Source organism: Saimiri boliviensis, chromosome 2 (genome assembly GCF_048565385.1).
Source record: "Saimiri boliviensis isolate mSaiBol1 chromosome 2, mSaiBol1.pri, whole genome shotgun sequence".
Classification (NCBI taxonomy): Eukaryota; Metazoa; Chordata; class Mammalia; order Primates; family Cebidae; genus Saimiri; species Saimiri boliviensis.
In genome coordinates, this window is record NC_133450.1 from 150,368,840 (window position 1) to 150,388,705 (window position 19,866).

The 19,866-nt window shown below is 40.0% G+C and overlaps 1 long non-coding RNA gene across 3 annotated transcripts in view; it reads right to left on the reverse strand.

The window, feature by feature from the left end:
• Nucleotides 1–7,822: 7,822 nt before the first annotated feature.
• LOC120360713 (uncharacterized) overlaps nucleotides 7,823–19,866 on the reverse strand; it is a 39,718-nt gene continuing 27,674 nt past the window's right edge. Inside the window, exons 3-4 of one of the 3 annotated variants that reach the window (XR_012516559.1) lie at nucleotides 19,041–19,150; nucleotides 7,823–9,946 (exon numbers count right to left, since the gene is read on the reverse strand). This is a non-coding gene — a long non-coding RNA (uncharacterized LOC120360713). Of the gene's footprint in view, nucleotides 19,151–19,866 lie in introns of all 3 variants that reach the window. The other 2 variants (XR_012516560.1, XR_012516558.1) reach the window with 2 other exon arrangements.

The following is a 19,866-nucleotide window of genomic DNA, read 5'->3' on the forward strand; positions in this document are numbered from 1 at the left end:
TACTTTCTCCTCAGAACTGAGCCCCTAAAACGTGAGAAGACTCATAACTGCCTTTCTTGAGAATACCACCTTGCCCACTACACCTTTTCCCAAGAGCGCCACCTGCCTTCCCTGGTTGGGTGCAGGATGCTGCTTCCACAGGGCCACAGAAGCCATTGTTCAAGAAGTGCCAGCTTCTTGGGCTTTTAGCTTAATCAGTCTCCATGTTAGGACCTAGAGCTCTGTGTCCTCCTTACTTTCCCATCGATCCCCACAGCAGAATGCATTCCTTTTCCAAATATCTCCAACACTTGACCACTCATCTTCCCATCAGATGTCAGTGAAAGTCTATTAAATGGCCCAATCTTGAAATCCTTCTAATGAAGACAAATGAGAAATCAACCTGTGAAACAAATCCTACGTGCATTTAAGTCTCTCCGTTTTCTTTAGTTTCTCTCTGCTCCAAGGCTTGAATATAAAATGGAGAAAGGGTTTCAGCGACAGATGGCAAAGGATAATCTTTCATTTTGTCATAAAGTTAACCCTCGGAGGGGCCTGAAAAGACCTTTCTCTGGGAAATTCAGTGGCTTCATATTTCCTTGCTTTTAACTGGGTGGAAAAAGCTCTTCTCTGATTTTCAGAGAACATGCCTTTCCTTTAGGTCAACCCATATCGCAAGACACTGGATGAGGCTGACCTCTCCATTCTGATTTCTTTATGCTGCTTGTGGGTGCCTTGCACATTTTAATTAATGATGATTTGACTGTGCTTGAGCCCTAGCAATAAATACAAAAACAGGGCTATTAAAGATGATCCAATAAACAAACCCAAGAAAAGCTGTCTTCCAGTGTTATTTGTTGCCATTTTTAAAGGGGACAGATGACTAAAGGAAATACAATACTGAAATTAATTTTTAAGGATGATAAAGAACAACTATAACTGTGACTAAAAAATGCCCTTTAAATCTTACGCTGGCTAAGAAATCACAATTCTATGTCCAGATAAAGCATTTGTTTTATTCCTTAAACAAGTTCAGCCAAAGGGGGTTATGATTTAATGAGTGGAGAATTCTTGTATTAGGTGTTTTAGTCTTAAGACTGTCACTAAGACCAAATAGCTTCCAACTTTAATTAACAGATGACAAAGAAGCCAGGTGACAAACTATCTTTAGGGCAAAATCCTGAGCACTTTTTGATCACTTAAGTGAAAGGAGAATCTAGATTGCTCCAGGTATGTAAGGAGACCGAACGTTCGCTCAGAGTTAAGGAAATGTTAAAGAAAGAAAAATCTTAAGCTGGGCCTGATGTCTGTGCTAAGTCACAACACATGAAGGTAAAAGCCTTCATGCTTGTATTTGGGGGCACAGCACATCAAGGAGGATGGGTCTCTATGTGGTTTTGCATAGTGGTAAGGATGGAGAATGTGCACAGTATAGCAACGTAGGGACACCTGGATTGCATTAGAATCCTGAACAGAGACAAGCCGTTTCTGCTCATGTTAGCAGTCTCTCCCAAGCTGCTCTCCTACACCCAAAGGCTGACTCCAGAGACAGTGAGGAGCAAGAACAGTCTCTGTAAGGAACGAGGGGGTGGAGAATTGAAAGGAGAGAAGACTGACGTTGAAATCTGGTTCTCTCACATCACACACCATTTCTGTGATGGAGTAATTGCTTCTTCTGTTCCAAAAAAAACCAGACACATATCCCAGGTCTGGGGAATATTGGAATCATTGTTTAAGAGTAAAGGCAATTGAGGTAGCAAAGAATAACAAGGAAGGATTAGAAGGAAAATAGAGGTGCTTTAAAACTTAAACATGGGATTTTCTTCTGTTGAATGCCTGAAGGCTTTCTAGCATCCTCTCTGTTTCTGAGCAATGACCCAAGACTGGGGACACCCAAACCTCCCACATAAGTTTTCATCATGTAGTTCCCCTTAAAGAAAGAAACTTTTCCTTGGAAAATGATTTTTTTTTTTTTTTTTTTTTTGCCTCTAGCAAAATGCAACCAAGAGCTGCAATGAAGGACAACATATTAACATGTAAAAAACTTGAATACTCATCCACGCATTCTTCAGATCCTAGAAATGAGTTTTTAGAAAAAACTGTTTTGGATCTATAGTACCATAAATCAATTCTGTTATGAGGGAAATTATCCTTTGTGTGCCCCTGTAAAGACTGGGCAACCATGTCCCATATTTTTCCTCCCAAAGTCAAAAAATCTTCAAATCTCTGATTTACAAATTTTGGAAAGGGATAACTATCTGTATTCAGATTTCACAAACTTTAGGGGCTGGTGACAGAGATGAAGCAAGCAGCAGCACAGATTAACATAGGAATGGAATGTGACACAAACCCAGCTCCCAAAAAATAATTAGGGAAAGATGATACCTGAACAATAGAAAGGCTGACCTTTAAATTACTTATGTAAAGTGTTTAATATGATGTCTGTTCCATAGTAATGCTTAATAAATCTTTACTAACAAAAAGGAGTTTTAGGAAGAACAGTCACAGGGCAAAGATCAGAACAGCTGAGCAAGGCTAAATTGCAAGAGAACAATATTTAAAAGGTATCCATCTTCATCACCTCCAATATTACAGAATCAGTTAAGGACTGAGAAGGGGCCTCATGGAGATCTGGCAAGGAGTTCACTGCTGACTTTGACAATAACAATAGTTAGTAGAGTGGCTGAAGATGGAATCAGATGCCAGTAGGGCAAGGGAAAGAACGAAGGTATGAAGGGAAATTTTGCAGGGAGGACAAAGTGACAGAACAGACCAAGATAAATTTCTTTAGGATGGGGTAGAATTAAGCAGATTAAGGAAAAATGGTAACTATGTTAAAGCCCAGTGATACTTTATGTTGCTTGGAAGAGCTAAGGCCTATAGTTCTACCATAAGCTCAAGAGTTCAGAAACAGGACTTCTGAGGAGTCCAAATCTAGATTCTGGATTCAAGGTTTCACAGTGAGTTCACTGCACCCATTTGGCAATTATTTAATGAGCCTTGGGAATCTATCCTTCAACAAATAATACCAAATATGAAGAGTATAAAATACTATATTCCATAAGCATTACTCTAAAAAATCCGTATGCATGTTGTCTGTATCAAGCAGACAGAAAATGCTTTGAAAGTAATGGTGATAGAAAACAGTGATAAGAAAGTGTTAAGTGTTATCAGCAAAATGGTTGTTGCAATGACTGCTACAGTATGCTATTTTCTACTAATGATATTACACATTCTTGTTTTTCAAATTTCAGATGCTGAGGCTACGGGACCTGGTTAATACAAGAGTAGGGGAAAATTAGTATTCCTACCAGTGTGTCATCTTTGAAGCAAAGGAGTGATTTCAGAAATGAAGAGGTCACAGTAGAAGCAGCAGAATAATAATGCCTCAATAATCAGTGAAATTATCTTGAGATAATGAATGCTTCTAAGAGGCAGCAGGAGTCGGGGATGAGAGGAATTAAGTGATGAAAATGGCCGTACCTAAATTTTCCCATAATGGGGTTATGCAATAACCTGTATCTGTTGGGTTAGAATAAATTATCTTAATCTTAATTTTAGTAATATAAAATTTCTTTTTTCTGAAAACACCTTTTATTTTTGTAATGATTTTTAAAGGAAAGTTTGAATAAGCTTTGTGCATTCTTCTTTTTATTCTTGCTAGCTTACTTTTGGTCTCCATATGGCTACTCAAAAGTTAATGAAGTGATAATTTTTTTTTTTGAGAAGGAGTTTCACTCTTGTCCCCCAGGCTGGAGTGCAATGGCGGGATCTCGGCTCACTGCAACCTCCGCCTCCGGAGTTCAAGCAGTTCTCCTGCCTCAGCCTCCCAAGTAGCTGGAATTACAAGCATGCACCACCAGATCCAGCTAATGTTTTGTATTTTTAGTAGACATGGGGTTTCAGAAGGTCTCAAATTCCTGATCTCAAATGATCCACCCACCTCGGCCACCCAACGTGCTGGGATTATAGGCGTGAGCCACTGTGCCTTGCTGAAGTGGCAAAATTATACTTAGTGAAAGAGAAAGAAATAAGGGTGGTGGTGAGAAAAAAGGCACTGAAACCTTCATTCAAGACTTTCTACAGAGTTTAACAGCTAACGCTTTGATAATATTGAGTGTTTAGGTGTACAAGTGTGCTACATAAATATTACCTGTGAAGTAGATATTTTTATTCCTCACTTTGCAGATGAGAAAACTGAGACTCGAGGTTATTTGCTCAGGTTACAGAGCTAGTAAGTGATAATGCCAGGATATTCCAACTTAGACCTAAGTGCATCCATGCTCTTAACCACTGTGTTATCTTGCTTCCCTAAAGACTAACTGCAGATCACTTTGTGTTACCAGCATTTGGACCTTAGAACCTAGTTCCATGAAAGGATTTCAATGGCTCTTGAGCACTTTGCTCTCCATGACTTATCCAGGAACATGCTGATATTTCCAATGTTGACATCATCCCAGTGCTGCCTGCAGTTGTGTTTCCTCTTATTTATTTCCTTATTGGAAACAATTATTAAATGCAAAGAGAACTGCTCAGGGAAACAGACTTTCATGAAGGCCATACTCTTTAAAGACTAACATAAAACTTTCCCCACTGCCTTAGGAATCAGAGAACAATGAAGGGCAGCAGACCCAGAGAGAGATTCTGTTGTTCTGACCTGAGGAGTAGACTATTCTATCCTTGTTCACCAAGAATGAGTAGCTGGGATAGTAGAAATTCAGTTTAGGAAATATCATCCCTGTGTGTTAAGGTATGTAAAATGTGAGGAGAATAATTAGGAACCTAACAGGTGGCACAGTGATTAAGAGAAGAAGACTCGAATCAGATTGCTTGTGTTCAATTCTGGTTTCATCACTTACTAGCCAAGTGAATCTTTGTGCAAATTACTTCAATTTATCCAGATGTTAGTTTCCTCATCTGTACAAGACATAATAATAGTGCTTATTTTATAAGATTGCTGTGAAAGTTTAATACAATATTCTATGAAAAGCTGTACATAATAGGTGCTAAATAAATATTAGGTATTTGTTAACACAACTTGGGAAAGGGGGTGGTGAGGGTTGTTTTAGCTTCCTACGGCTTCTGCAACAAATGACCACAAACTGAGTGGCTTAAAACAATAGAAATTTATTCTCTCACAGTCTGGAGCCCAGAAGTCTGAAATTTCTGTGTTGGCAGGAACTCACTCCCTCTGCATTCTAAGCGTCTGTATCCTTCCAATGTCTGCTTCCATTTTCAGTTGGCCTTCTCTGTTTCTTCTCTTCTGCCTCTTTTAAGGACACTCATCATTGGATTTTAGGCTCATTTTGGCAGTCTAGGATGATCTCATCTCAAGATCCTTAACTTACATTTTTCCAAATAAGGTCACATTTACAGGGTTCAGGTTTTAGCACAAGGACCTACCTTTTGGGAGGCTGTCATTCAACCCACTATAGGTATTAAGGAACTTTTTCACTTCTCTTTTCAACTACTTTCATTTGACTCTTGACCAGGTACAATCTTTATGCTGTTTCCTAAATGCTGACAGTCCTTCCTTGACTTAGGACACATTTATGAGTGCTAACTCTGTTAGGCTTGGTGCCATGGAGGATATAAAAATAAAACATCATCCTGTCTGGGCATGGTGACTCATGCCTGTAATTCCAGCACTTTGGGAGGCCAAGGTATGTGGATCATGAGGTCAGGAGTTCAAGACCAGCTTGGCCAACATAGTGAAACCCCATCTCTACTAAAGTACAAAATTTAGCTGGGTGTGGTAGTAGTCCCAGCCACTTGGGAGGCTGAGGCAGGAGAACTGTTTGAACCTGCGAGGTTGCAGTAAGCTGAGACTGCACCACTGCCTGTGCAACACAGTGAGACTCCATCTCAAAAATAAATAAATGAATAAATAAAATAAAAATAAAACATCACAGACCACAAAGTAATACATATCTGCCGTGATCAAGGCCATCAGAGAAGCGTAGATGAAGGCACTTAGAGGATGAGAGGTTACTTTGAAAATAAGCTAGTAATTGAACCAGGTGATGGGTACATATGGGCATGTAGGGTTGGGGTGCATAGCCTTCTACATAAGTGGAAGGAATGATGGGAGCAAATGTAAAGAAGTAGGATAGCATGGAGTATGTATTGAAAATAACAAATTGATTTTGCTTTGGAACAGGGATCAATAAACTGACCCATCTAGCCCATCATCTGTTTTCATATGCATCCTGAGCTAATAATTTTTATATTTTTAAGTAGCTGAGGAAAAAAACAAAAGATAATTAAAAATTTATAACACAAAAATTATATTAAATTCAACTATTAGGACTCATAAATAAATGCAGCCACACTCTTTTGTTTATATATTGTTTATGGCTGCTTTCACCCAACAATGGCAGAGTTGAGCAGTTGCAACAGAGACCACATGACTGAAGAACCTAAAATATTTTCTATCTGGTTTTTATAGAAAAACTTTGCAGCCTGGTATGGTGGCTCATGCCTGTAATCCCAGAACTTTGGGAGGCCAAGGCAGTTGGACTGCTTGAGTTCACGAGTCTGAGACCAGCCTGGGCAACATAGTGAAACCTTGTCTCTAACAAAAATACAAAAAAGTAGCCGGGTGTGATGGTGCACACCTGTGGTCCCAGCCACTTGGGTGGCTGAAGCGGAAGGATCACTTGAGCCCTGGAAGCAGAGGTTGCAGTGAGCCGAGATAGTGCCACTGCACTGCAGCCTGGGTGACAGAGTAAGACTCCATCTCAAAAGAAAAAGAAAAAGTCCTAGCAAACTAATATACCATGTTTTTTCCTTTACATATAAGTGGGCAATTATCATGTTTTCTCTTTACCAACTTCAATACCTTCTCTCCCTTCATACATTCATTTTGGCTTATGCATTGTCTACCAACTCTTTTCTTTTTAAATATGTTTTCCAGGCTAGGTGCAGTGGCTCACACCTGTAATCCCAGCACTTTGGGAGGCCAAGGTGGGTGAATCACAAGGTCAGGAGTTTGAGACCAGCCTGGTCAACACAGTGAAACCCTGTTTCTACTAAAAATACAAAAAAATTAGCTGAGCATGGTGGCAGGCACCTGTAATCACAGCTACTCAGGAGGCTGAGGCAGGAGAATCACTTGAACCCTGGAGGCGGAGGTTGCAGTGAGCCAAGATCACCCCATTACACTACAGCCTAGGCGACAGAGCGAGACTCCGTCTCAAAAAAAAAATATGTTTTCAAAATATTGTATCCATTGGTTCAGCAATTCTACCTCTAGGAAATTTTCATGCTAAGGAAATCATCCTAAAGAAGCACAAAGCTTTATATTATACATAAAAATTTGCATCCCCATGATGCATATCATTTTCTCCAATTTAAAAAAAATGTTATATTACACATACTTTATTTTACAAAAAAGTAAACCCAACATAATACATTTATGATAAAATTTTCAAATAATGTGAAAAATTATAAGCAAAAAGTAAGATTTTCTCTTACATTTACCCAGAAACCCACTCCCCAAAGAGTACTGTAAGAGCACATCATCTGCACATATGATTATAAATATAAATAAACTCATGTATATATTTCTAAAAACAGAAATGGGGAAACAATTATATATAATAGTAGAATAGTTTCACTTATGATATCATGCATATCTTTCTATGTTAATTCCTTATCCTTCACTGCCTTTGTAATTGCTGCCCAGCTTAAGAGAGCCAGGTTGTTACCTTGCTGACACTAACTGTCCTTCCCTATCTCTCTCTTCAATGTTCTTTCTCTAGGTTCACATGGTACTCTGGACATAGCTAATAACCTCATATACGGCCACAGTTAAGAATGATGGCACTAGGGTCACACTGCCTGGGTTTTAATCCTTGTGTATTTATTTCCTGTTGCTGATACGACAAATTACCACAAACAATAGCTTAAAACAACAAATTTAGAAGTCAAAAGTCCTAAAATCAAGGTGTCAGCAGGACTCTTCTTTCTGGATGCTCCACAGGAGAATTCACTTCCAGCTTCTAAAGGCTGCCTGTATTCCTTGGCTCATGGTCCTTTCTTCAGTCTTCAAGGAGGTCAGCAGTGTGGCATCAAGCCTCTCTTTCCTTCCCTTCCACCCTTCCTCTCTTTGTGTTTTCATTATCACATTTTCTTCTCTGACTCTGACATTGCTATTTCCCTCTTATAAGGACTCTTCTTGACATTGGGCCCACCCAGATCATCCAGGATAATCTTCCTATATCAAGACCCTTAACTTAGGCCAAATGTGGTGACTCACAATTGTAATCCCAGCACTTTGGGAGGCCAAGGCAGGCAGATCACCTGAGGTCAGGAGTTCAAGACCAGCCTGGCCCATCAGTACTAAAAATATAAAAAGTAGCCAGACATGGTGGCACACACCTGCCGTTCCAGCTACTCGGGGGGGCTGAGGCAGGAGAATCACTTGAACCCAGAAGGTGGAGGTTGCAGTGAGCTGAGATTGTGCCACTGCACTCTAGCCTGGGCGACAGAGTGAGATTCCACCTTTAAAGAAAAAAAAAAATCCCTAACTTAATCATACCTGCAAAGTCTCTTTTTTCCATGTAAGATAATTTCCATTTTTACCATCTTACTTTATGGGTAATTTCCATGCAAGATAATATTTGCAAGTACTGGGGATTCAAAGGTGGTCATCTTCAGGGAGCCATTACTCTACCTGCCACACTGGGCAATGCCATCTTATTAGCAAGGCATGCCTCAGTCTCAACAGCTATCAAAAAGAACAGAGTAATCATCCCTACTCATAAGGTTGCTCTGAGGATTCAGTAAGTCCATACATGTGAATGGTGCCTGGAACATCATGTATGTTCAATAGTGGTAGCTATTATTATTATCATCATTATTTTAGATGGAATCTGACTGTGTTGCCCAAGCTGGAGTGCAGTGGCACAATCTCAGCTCACTGCAACCTCCACCTTCTGGGTTCAAGTGATTCTCCTGCCTCAGCCTCCTGAGTAGCTGGGATTACAGGCATCCACAATTACACCTGGCTAATTTTTATATTTCAGTAGAGATGGGGTTTCAGCATGTTGGCCAGGCTGGTCTTGAACTCCTAACTTCAGGTGATCCGCCTGCCTCAGCCTCCCAAAGTACTGGGATTACAGGCATGAGCCACCATGCCCCACCAGTGGTAGCTATTACAATAACTACATAGTTAACGACTTACCTCTTTGCTCTACACTAGACTGCTAGTTCTCAAAGGAAAAAATCAGAATTTTATATATCCGCGTACATATATATAGAGCACAGGATCTAGGACATATTAGATGCTCAATAAATTTTTGTCAACCTGATTACTCCACTTAAAAGACTATTATTTAGCCAGCAAAAATTATAGAGAATTTGAAATATTATGAAAAACATCATCATACATTATATTGTCATACAAAGTGACAAAAGCAAAATAAAATATCCACAGACAATCAGAGCCTTTTTAAATATGCAGGGCTAAAAATTATACATAAAAATAGACTGGGAGGAAATATGTCCAAACATTAACACATTAACAGTTGGTGGTCTTGGAGTTAGGAAATGATGGATAATTTTTTCTTCCTGTTTTTTTTTAACTTCACATTTTCACTATTGAACATATTCCTTTTCAAGATCTGAAACTAATTTACATCTCATTTACACACACATATCTCTTGTTCACTAAGCATTAGAGGTGACATTATACATCAAGTCAATTCAACCTCTGAGTTACTGCCTGGCTTGCAGTTCTGAGTCCAGCATTTACCAGCTAAATGAACTGAAGAAGTTGCTGTTGCTGTTTTTGCTTCACGTGAGAGCTGAAGAGAGAGACCATCCACTCACAGGGCGATAGCAGGGTCCAGTAGGCGATAGCAGGGTCCACATAAGGTGCCCAGCATGTGACAAGGCACACACAACAGGCATGGAATAAATGTTAGCTGTTCTTCTCATGGTTACTGTTACTCAGAGAACAATGCTGTCAAACGCACAGAGAAAGAGTTATAAGGAGCCATTAGTTTAGAGAGAAGAAGCAGAGAAAACTGGAAATAAAACCAGCTCACTGCATGTCAGGATCTGTAAGATATTTCACTTTAGCTCTTTTCAGGGAAAGATGTACCAAATTCAACTGTACAAGGGAGTTTTTTGTTTTTTTTTTTTAAACATTCTAAGTTTTTAGGAAGGGAACTGGCCTTCCTCCCTTGAAATCTCATGCGTATCTCCCAGCTATAAGACAGATCAAAACAACTGCTCCGGTAAAAACAGGGTTTAGGCTGTGTGTTCTGAGCTCCACATCACCGTCATGGATCTGAGACTTCTCAGAATAATGTGGCAAGCACTGCTCCAACACTAACTGGTTAATGAGTTGTAACTTTCTCAGTTTCTTCTGGGAGCAGGGGCACAGTGTCATCCACACCCTATTGTGCTTTGAAGAGGCAACAGGAGGTAAAGGGCACACTGGGAACAGCTGTACCAGGCTCCTGAACTACTTGGCACAGCACTTATGCGTGTCTCAAGCCTGTTCCTTAGGAGCCGTGCCCTTATTTGAGCTGGAGCAACAGGCAGGAATTGTCCTCAAAGGCCGGTCCTCCTCAGTCTTGACTACCCCTTTGTTTACGAATTCATCAGCAGGTGGTGGCTGAACGTTCCCTTTTGAGTTCTGTGGCTCAGGAGCAGAGGGCTAAGACACGAGCTGAATAAACATCATATCATTTGGCACTGGCAGGATTCCTGGTAACCCGGGTCAGGCAAGGTTTAAGGAGGATTAGGTTTAGATTAGAAAAGGGGTTGAGTTCTTTTTTTTCCCCTGTGGTCTCTTAAGTGCCTAGGGGTTTTGTAAGAGGAGACTGGGCTGACAGCCTGAGCTCAGTTGCTCCAGAAATAAAAGTGGTGGGTTTGGTGTTCTTTTCCAGAAGACCCGCGTGGCGTGAGCTAATCCTGAGTTTCGTTTCTGCTGTAAGGATCGTGGGCTCTTGGGAATTTGGTGAAAGCTCTAGATCATTTCCGTAGAGAATTGCACGTGTGCGTGCGCGCAAACAAACACACACACACACACACACACACGGAGACAATTTTATTTATTTATGGAGCTTCCTGAAACAGTCTGGGTGAATTGTAACAGCTCACACAGCTCACTAATGGGAAGCTGCACTCTTCCCCAAGGTGAGCCTGGGAGGTACCCCACCTGGCTGTCCTCCCCATGGTCGCTCCTCAGTGACCACCCGCCACACTGAATGAACCCTGCTGTCACACCGCCAGGTTTTCTTGGCAGTCTGTCCTTGGAGAGGCTCACTGGGGGCTCTGGCAGTTGCTCTTGTTTATTACAAAGTCTTGCTCCACTCCCTGGCAACAGCTTGCAAACCAAAACTATTTCATTTCCCAGTTACAAAAGGTTAGAGGAGAGAGGGTTAAAAAAAAGAAAAAAAGGCAAACACCTTTTGAAGCCACAACTTGGAAGACAGTTTTGTCCTCCAGTGTTCCGCAGCTCTGGATTTGCTTCTAGGGTAACCGTGGGTGTTTCTGCCCTTGAGTGAACAAAATTGCTGGTTGAACTTTTCCTTCTTGTTCTCCGTCTTGGTGGAGGTTTTTCCCCTACCACTTAGAAAAATGAGTAAGGCTGATACTCCCCCTCCCCCTAATTAAATGGATGTTTGGCAGAAACTACAATGTGGATGAAAGGCGGATGGATGCAGGTATCAAGGAAGGATAGAAGCATTTTCCAGTTCTGTAAACAGCTGTCCACCTCTCATCTCTACCACACAAAAATCATGGCTCAGAACCCCTGCAAAGGAGTGATTAGGCACTGGAAGTGCCCAGTCCACCATCTACTTGTTATGTGACAGTGAGCAAGTTTCTTAACCTCTCTGAGACCCAGTTTTCTCCCAGGATTGAAACAGCACCTGCTGCATAAGGCAGTGAGAATTCAACAAGAACATGGGCCAAGTCACTAGCAGCTCTTTGACTCCAAGTGAACATTCAGGAACTATTAATATTATAAACAGATTTTTATGCCCCAGTGGAGCATTTTTCCCCTAAAACACCATTTACCACTGCTATGGTCTGAATGTTTGTGTCCCCCCAAAATTCATAGGTTGAAACCTAATCATTCATGTGATGGTAACAGAAGGTGGGACCTTTGAGGAGTGATTAAATCACAGGGGCGGATCCTTCATGAATGGGATTAGTGTCCTTATAAAGGAGGTCCCTGAGAGCTGCCTTCCCCCTTCTGTCCTGTGGGGACACAGCAAGAACATGCCATCCATAAACCAGGAAGCAGGGCCCTCACCAGACACTGAATCTGCCAGCTCCTTGAGCTTGACCTTTCCAGCCTCCAGAACTGTGAGAAATAAATTTCTGTTGTTAATAAGCTACCCAGTGTATGGTATTTTGCTATAACAACCCAAGTAGACTAAGACAGGTATCTTAAACAGAAACATAGGCTCGCTCCAATTTGTACTAGGAAGTTCTACTTGTTACACCTAACTAATTAGGTGACATCATTTTAGGACCTGGTTCTAATCCTAAATCATACTCTTAGCACAAAGGTAAGGGCACTTGATATGTCTAACCTACTATGTCATATAGTAAATGTGTTTAAAACATTCAGGCCAGACACGATGGCTCAGGCCTATAATCCCAGCTCTTTGGGAGGCCAAGGTGGGTGGATCAACTGAGGTCAGGAGTTTGAGACCCACCTGACCTATATGGTGAAATCTTGTCTCTACTAAACATACAGTATTAGCCAGCTGTTAATCCCAGCTACTTGGGAGGCTGAGGCAGAAGAATCACTTGAACCCAGGAGGCAGAGGTTGCAGGGAGCTGAGATCACACCATTGCACCCCAGCCTGGGCAACAAAAGTGAAACTCCATCTCATAAATAAATAAACCAATAAATAATAATAAAAAATTCAGACTCTGCTATTCATGTAACACCACCATCAAGTCTGCAGCGAAGACAGTACAGGCTTTTATAACAGTAAATATTCATTGGAGCACTTTGCTTGTGCTAATAGATGTCCTAAGCAATTTACCTGGTTTCATCCTTTCAATAACCTTCTGAATAGGTACTATTATTATCCTTATCACTTTATAAATGAAAACAGAGTCTCAGAGAGGTTAAGTGAATGTTTCAGAGTCACAGAGCTTGTGCAGATGTGAGCTGGCACTGATCTGCAGCCTACTGCATTATGTGGCTTTGGTCTCTTCTAATTTTTATGAAACTGTGTTGCTTCTCTTTAAGCTCCCTAAAATAACATTGTTCAGTTGAGAAGTTCATCCTCGCTCACTTTAATAGGACTGAACATCTCCCCCTAGCAGAATTCTCAGATGGCTTAACACTGTCCAGAGCAAACTCAGCTTCAGATTTATGTAAAGCAACTTTCACATTGTTTGTAAAACTGACATATAATTTATTTTTTAACCACCATGCAGAAGAAAACTATGTAACTGCACACATCCTTCAGTGCTCACAAATAAAAGGAGAACAAGTAATAGTGTTCATTTACATCACTTACAATGTTTGCTATAAAACATAAGAAACAGTTCTTAAAGCCATATACAGACTTATGTGGTGAGGCTTCTGAATAAACTTACACCATGAACTCTAGTCTATTCTCTCATTTCTTTTTTTGAGACAGAGTCTCATTTAGTTGCCCACTCTGGAGTACAATGGCATGATCTCAGCTCACAGCAACCTCCACCTCCCAGGTTTAAGGGATTCTGGTGCCTCATACTCCTGAGTAGCTGGGATTACAGGTGTGTGCCACCACACCCAGCTTTTTATTTATTTATTTATTTATTTATTTTTGTAGAGATGGGGTTTCACCATGTTGGCCAGGCTGGTCTTGAACTCCTGGCCTCAAGTGATCCACCTGCCTCAGCCTCCCAAAGTGCTGGGATTATAGGCATGAGCCACCATGCCTGGCTTATCCTCTCATTTCTCTTTTTTTTTTTTTTTTTTTTTTTGAGACGGAGTTTCGCTCTTGTTACCCAGGCTGGAGTGCAATGGCGCGATCTCGGCTCACCGCAACCTCCGCCTCCTGGGTTCAGGCAATTCTCCTGCCTCAGCCTCCTGAGTAGCTGGGATTACAGGCACGCGCCACCATGCCCAGCTAATTTTTTGTATTTTTAGTCGAGACGGGGTTTCACCGTGTTGACCAGGATGGTCTCGATCTCTTGACTTTGTGATCCACCCGCCTCGGCCTCCCAAAGTGCTGGGATTACAGGCGTGAGCCACCGTGCCCGGCCTTATCCTCTCATTTCTATTGGTCCTGAGCAGGCTTGAGATCTGAACTAAACTTCCCTATGTAATGTTGGTTTGGTTTTGTTGTTTCCTCTGATTGTAAAAGTGGTATATGTCCATTATAGGAAATTTAGAAAATGCAGATGTGTATAAAGAAGTCACTCAAATGAACCAAATTTCTTAGTGTTTGATCTGGACTCAGATTCAAAGCTCATTTGGTTCTGAATTTTATTCGGAGTTATATTTGTGAGGTACTACATGGATAAACTTTTTGATTCTAGGATAATTTAAGACATTTTATTGGCCGGGCATGGTGGCTCACACCTGTAGTCCCAGCACTTTGGGAGGCCAAGGCTGGCAGATGACCTGAGATCAGGAGTTCAAGACTAGCCTGACCAACATGGTGAAACCCTATTTCTAGTAAAAATACAAAATTAGATGGACATGGTGGTGCATGCTTGTAATCCCAGCTGCTCAGGAGGCTGAGGCAGGAGAATCACTTGAACCCGGGAAGCAGAGGTTGCAGTGAGCCAAGATCATACTGTTGTACTCCAGCCTAGGCAAACAAGAGCAAAACTCCATCTCAAAAGAAAAAGAAAAAAGATATCTTACCCTAAGTCATTTTAAAGAAGTCAAGTTAGAAAAGAATTTTTTTATCTGCTCCTAATTGCTATGGGTGAGTATCTAGAGAACTGTTGAATGGGGTAAAAGTAGGCCTGAGACATTCTTCAATGCTTTCTACTGTATAGCAAACTGGATTCTTGCCTTCTCTGAGCTTTCAAACTGATCTGGGATCTTGAGCTTTCAAAGCTCTGATTTAAAAAGACAACTAGAAATGGATTTCCTACTTCTCATTGTTTTTCCATTTTTTTCTTCCTATTTATAAAGGATCCAAATGTTATACATAAAAAGAGAAAATTGCAAAAATCAGGTTATATCTATATCATTTTTGGATATTTGCATCTTATCTGAATATGATTCAAAGAACAAATTATCTCCACATACATTTTTTTCTTCCTATAATGGCCATTAGACACTTTAAATCTACTTAAAAGTTATTTTCATGTTATGGCTGCATATGAATATGTAATGGAAAAAGATCATACCATTTAATTTTCCATGTTCTTAAATCAACCATATTCAATTGACATTGTGTGTTCAGAATGTCTCCAATCATATGTTTAAAAAAAAATAAGTAGACATTAACCTTATTTTCTTCTTTCACTTGGTTTCAAAGTCAAATTAGAGGGAAGCTGATTTCATTTTAGACAGTTTTTAGACAGCACTACTTCCCATGTTATATGTCAGCCAAAGTTTCAGAAAGCAATTCGTATTTTCAAATTTACAATTCACAATTTGAGGGGCATTAATTGGTTGGGTAATTGTTTGTTTATGTAATATTTATTTACTTGCCTATCACTTCACTTCATCTGAGAACTTCAGTGTGGTCCATAAATATTAACTTACTGTAATTAATGTTTTATTGCAAGAAAAATAAGATACATAGTTATTAGTATGTTTTAAATCATTATTAGCTGTGTAGGTGACAAGAAAACTGACATTTAGATTTGTGTTTCCCCTTCTACACTTTCATGGAAGCTTGTCTTCCCCTCCTAAACTCCATCTCTCTCTCTCTGTTCCCTTCCACTCAGTGTGGAAACTGCTTTTCTCTCCTGGATTCCATCTTTCTGGATTCTCTCACTCAGCGTGAGAGTTAGCTGTTTCTTTCTCTCTCCTTCTCTGGTTCCTCTCTAAATAAATAAATAAATTACTTTCCACAAAAAAAAAAAAAGATTTGTGGTTATAACTTATCTCTAACTTATAGTTAAATCATTCTTTTTGGTGCCAGTGCTATCACATATTGAAAGAATTCTGGTCAGGCTCGGTGGCTCACGCCTGCAATCCCAGCATTTTGGGAGGCTGAGGCAGGCAGATCACAAGATCAGGAGATCGAGACCATCTTGGCCAATATGGAGAAACCTCATCTCTACTATAAGTACAAAAATTAGCTGGGCGTGGTGGCACCTGCCTGTAATCCCAGCTACTGGGGAGGCTGAGGCAGGAGAATCACTTGAACCCAAGAGGCAGAGGTTGCAGTGAGCTGAGATCATGTCACTGCACTCCACCCTGGGTGACAGAGTGAGACTCCGTCTCAAAAAAAAAAAAAAAAAAAAAAAAGAAAGAAAGAATACTGGATGATATTTCAACATTGTGAAGTGATAGCAGAAGAACCTGATGTAAGTTTATTCTTGCCTTCTTTAAGATTTTCAGTATTTTATCTCTAATATAGTAGGAATGGCTAAATTAAGCATGTAGGATTTTATTTTTAGGGTCCTCCAAATAACTAATTCTCTCACTTCCTAGAATGACCTTCAGTAATCAATCAAACAAGGAAAAAGTCTAATAATTATAAATATAGTGCTTACCAAGATTTAAAAAAAAACAAGTACACAAACATTCATATGATACCTAGTAGTCTGTCTAGGTTGTAACCTTTTCCACCGAAATCAACATGTCTGGCTTTTTCCTGACAAACCTCGGATCTCTGACCTGTGTTGTTTGTGGTCATCATCTTTGCTATTGTTGTTGCTTTTAAGTTAATTCTTTTAGGGTTGTTGCGTTCCATGCTGCGAATTATAATATGTAATCTCTTGTGTTTATGACATTCTACTTCTTTCCAACATGATTTATAGGTGACCTTATTTTTAACATTTGGACATAATACTTATATTTCAAAGCTGACCTTGAATCTTCGTGTGTTGTTTTGTAAATCTTAGGTGATGGATCTGGGAGCCACAGGTGAGAGGGACTGAAAAAAGGTCCCAGAAATGTGATGGTGGCTGCCATGATTCAACAGCAGGGACATGAAAGCTGATGCAGATAGGTGCTCAGACTAGGGATGAGTTTGGACTGTAAATCTGAGTCACTGCCTGATCCAGCAAGCTCCTGCAGTGCCTCTGAGTCTAGGATCAGGGTCATCTTTGACTTCAGAGTGAATAACAATGTCTGCTTTCCCAAAGGAATAAAGATGGGATAAGCCCTCTTTTCCATTTTTAAACATGTGTTTTTTTCTAGCAACATGCTGATTTAATACATCAGTACCTGTATACCTGTATGTCTCTCAACATGTCAATAATCTTAGTCATGTTAACACGCTGATAACTGTGCCATTTTAGTCATTTGGGTTTACAGACTTATAAAACAGATGTGCCCCCATGAGGACATACTTAGATGGCTTTCTCATAGTTTCCAACTTGACTACATTTAAATTAATATTAAGAGAAGTAATTACACTATAAAATCATAGTTTCCCAAAAGATTTCTGAGTCCAGATCCCTATTGTCCAAAAAGGTAGCAATTATTTGTCTTCGGGTAGACTGTTAACTTCCTAATTTTCATTAAGATTAATTCTATTAATTCCTTGGTGGTCCATTCCTATATTGAGTAACCCATTTCCTAGGTATCGTCCTAAGCAATGGAACTTCTTACTGAAGCAATGTAAGACCGGTGTTATTATTCTTCAGCAATCCTCAAGGGAAACAGAAAAGTGACCATTTTCCTTCCTTTGCTCCTTCCTTCATTTCCTCCTTCACTTTTTTCCATCCTACTTTGTTTTATTTTTATTTATTTACTAGAGAAAGGGTCTTGCTCTGTTGCTCAGGTTGAAGTGCAGTGGCACTATCACAGTTCACTGCAGCCTTGACCTCCTGGACTCAATAGCTGAGGTCACAGGTGTGCACCACCACAGCTGGCTAATTTTTTTTTTTTTTTCTGTAGAGTTGCAGTCTACTTATATTGTCCATGCCGATCTCAAACTCCTGAACTCAAGCAATCCTCTTATCTCAGCCTACCAAAGCACTGGAATTATAGGCCTGAGCCATGTGTTCAACCCCTCTTTCTTCCTAATTTATATTCTAGTTAAGGGGAAGTATATAAATCCTGAGCACAAGCCATGTGGCTAACAAGCCAATATTCTACTACCAAGGCTTAAAACTTTTATCTTTACCTGGTTGGAGATTCATCTAAACTCTATAAAATGGAGTGCATGGAAGAATATCTCATGGAAAATGCCCTGGCTTTGGATTTTTTTTTTTTTTTCTTTTTCTTTTTTTTTTTTTTGAGATGGAGTCTCACTCTGTCCCTCAGGCTAGAATGCAGTGGCACTATCTCAGCTCACTGCAGCCTCCCTCTCCTGGGTTCAAGCGATTCTCCTGTCTCAGCCTCCCGAGTAGCTGGGATTACAGGCATGCACCATGACGCCTGGCTAATTTTTGTATTTTTAGTAGAGACAGGATTTGGACAGGCTGGTCTCGAACTCCTGATCTCAAGTGATCCATTTGCTTCAGCCTCCCAAAGTGCAGGAATTACAGGCATGAGCCACTGCCTCTGGCCTGGATTCAAATGCATTTTTATTCCAGTATGGCTCTTCCATTTTACCTACTTTGACCTTGGACAAGCTAACCTGTTTCAACATGTGTAGAAGAAAGAAAACAATAATTAACTAATGGTGATGAAGATTAAATTAGATAAGAAATGCAAGTAATGTGCCTAAAATAGTGACTTTCACCAAATAGACACCTGTATATAAGCCAAACTATTTTTAGGTTTATGTAGAGAGTATCTAACAGGTTAAAGTTAATTTCTCAAATATTTGAAAAATTTCCATTAAATTTCCCCTTTTATCATTTTCTTCATTAACTTTATGAAAAACAGTAAGCTTTTCTGTATATAAGAATTATCTCACCCTTCAAAAAGAAAATTGTCATTTCTCTGTAACATCAATAGTTACTCCTTATCTATTTTACTAGTACAGTCAAAGAAGAATACAAACCTTGAAACAGATGAAGAGACATCAAGAAACTGCCTTTGCTTAGGTTGGCAACAGCTGATGATGAGATTCCAAAGAGGAATACTGTAAGCAGGGTGAATTAGGAGATTGAACTGCAAAAGATTCAGAAAGACAAGATGAAGTTAGTTACACGAAGATAGCATCTAAAAAATGATGAAAGATGAAATTCAGGCAAGGTGTTCTGATGTATTAGCAACATGCAAAATGCTGCTGGACAAACTCCTAGGAATCACTTAACCTTAGAGGTAATTATGGAGTGAAAAATCCATTCAGAAGATTACCGAAAAAGATAAATGCAAAAGAGGCACTAACAAAAAATGCGATTAACGCTCTGAAAGACAATGGGCAGGGGGGATCAGGATAATAATGAGACTTTGTCCTTTCATGAAAGACCTTTGCATGTGTCACCTCTAACTCAGAGCACCCTGAAAGACAAGAGCCTCCCACATCATCATTTTATAGATGTGGAACTGAAGCTCAGGCACAATTAAGTGACTCGCCCAAAGCCACACAGCCAGTAAAGGACAAGGCCAGGACTTAAATGTAGATCTTCCAATTCTAAATCCATTATAATCTGCTCTAAAGGACTGTCAAATGTAGTATTTCACTGGGGAATAATGACTTTGATTAGCAGCACCATTTTATGGTAGAAGGCAAACTATCTTTCTGCCTTGAATACAACAGTTACCCATTACCTGAGGCCAACCATGGTCCAAAAATTGGTGAGTACAGTACAATAAGATATTTTGAAAGAGAGAGACATATGTGTGTGTGTGTGTGTGTGTGTATATATGTATATATATATATA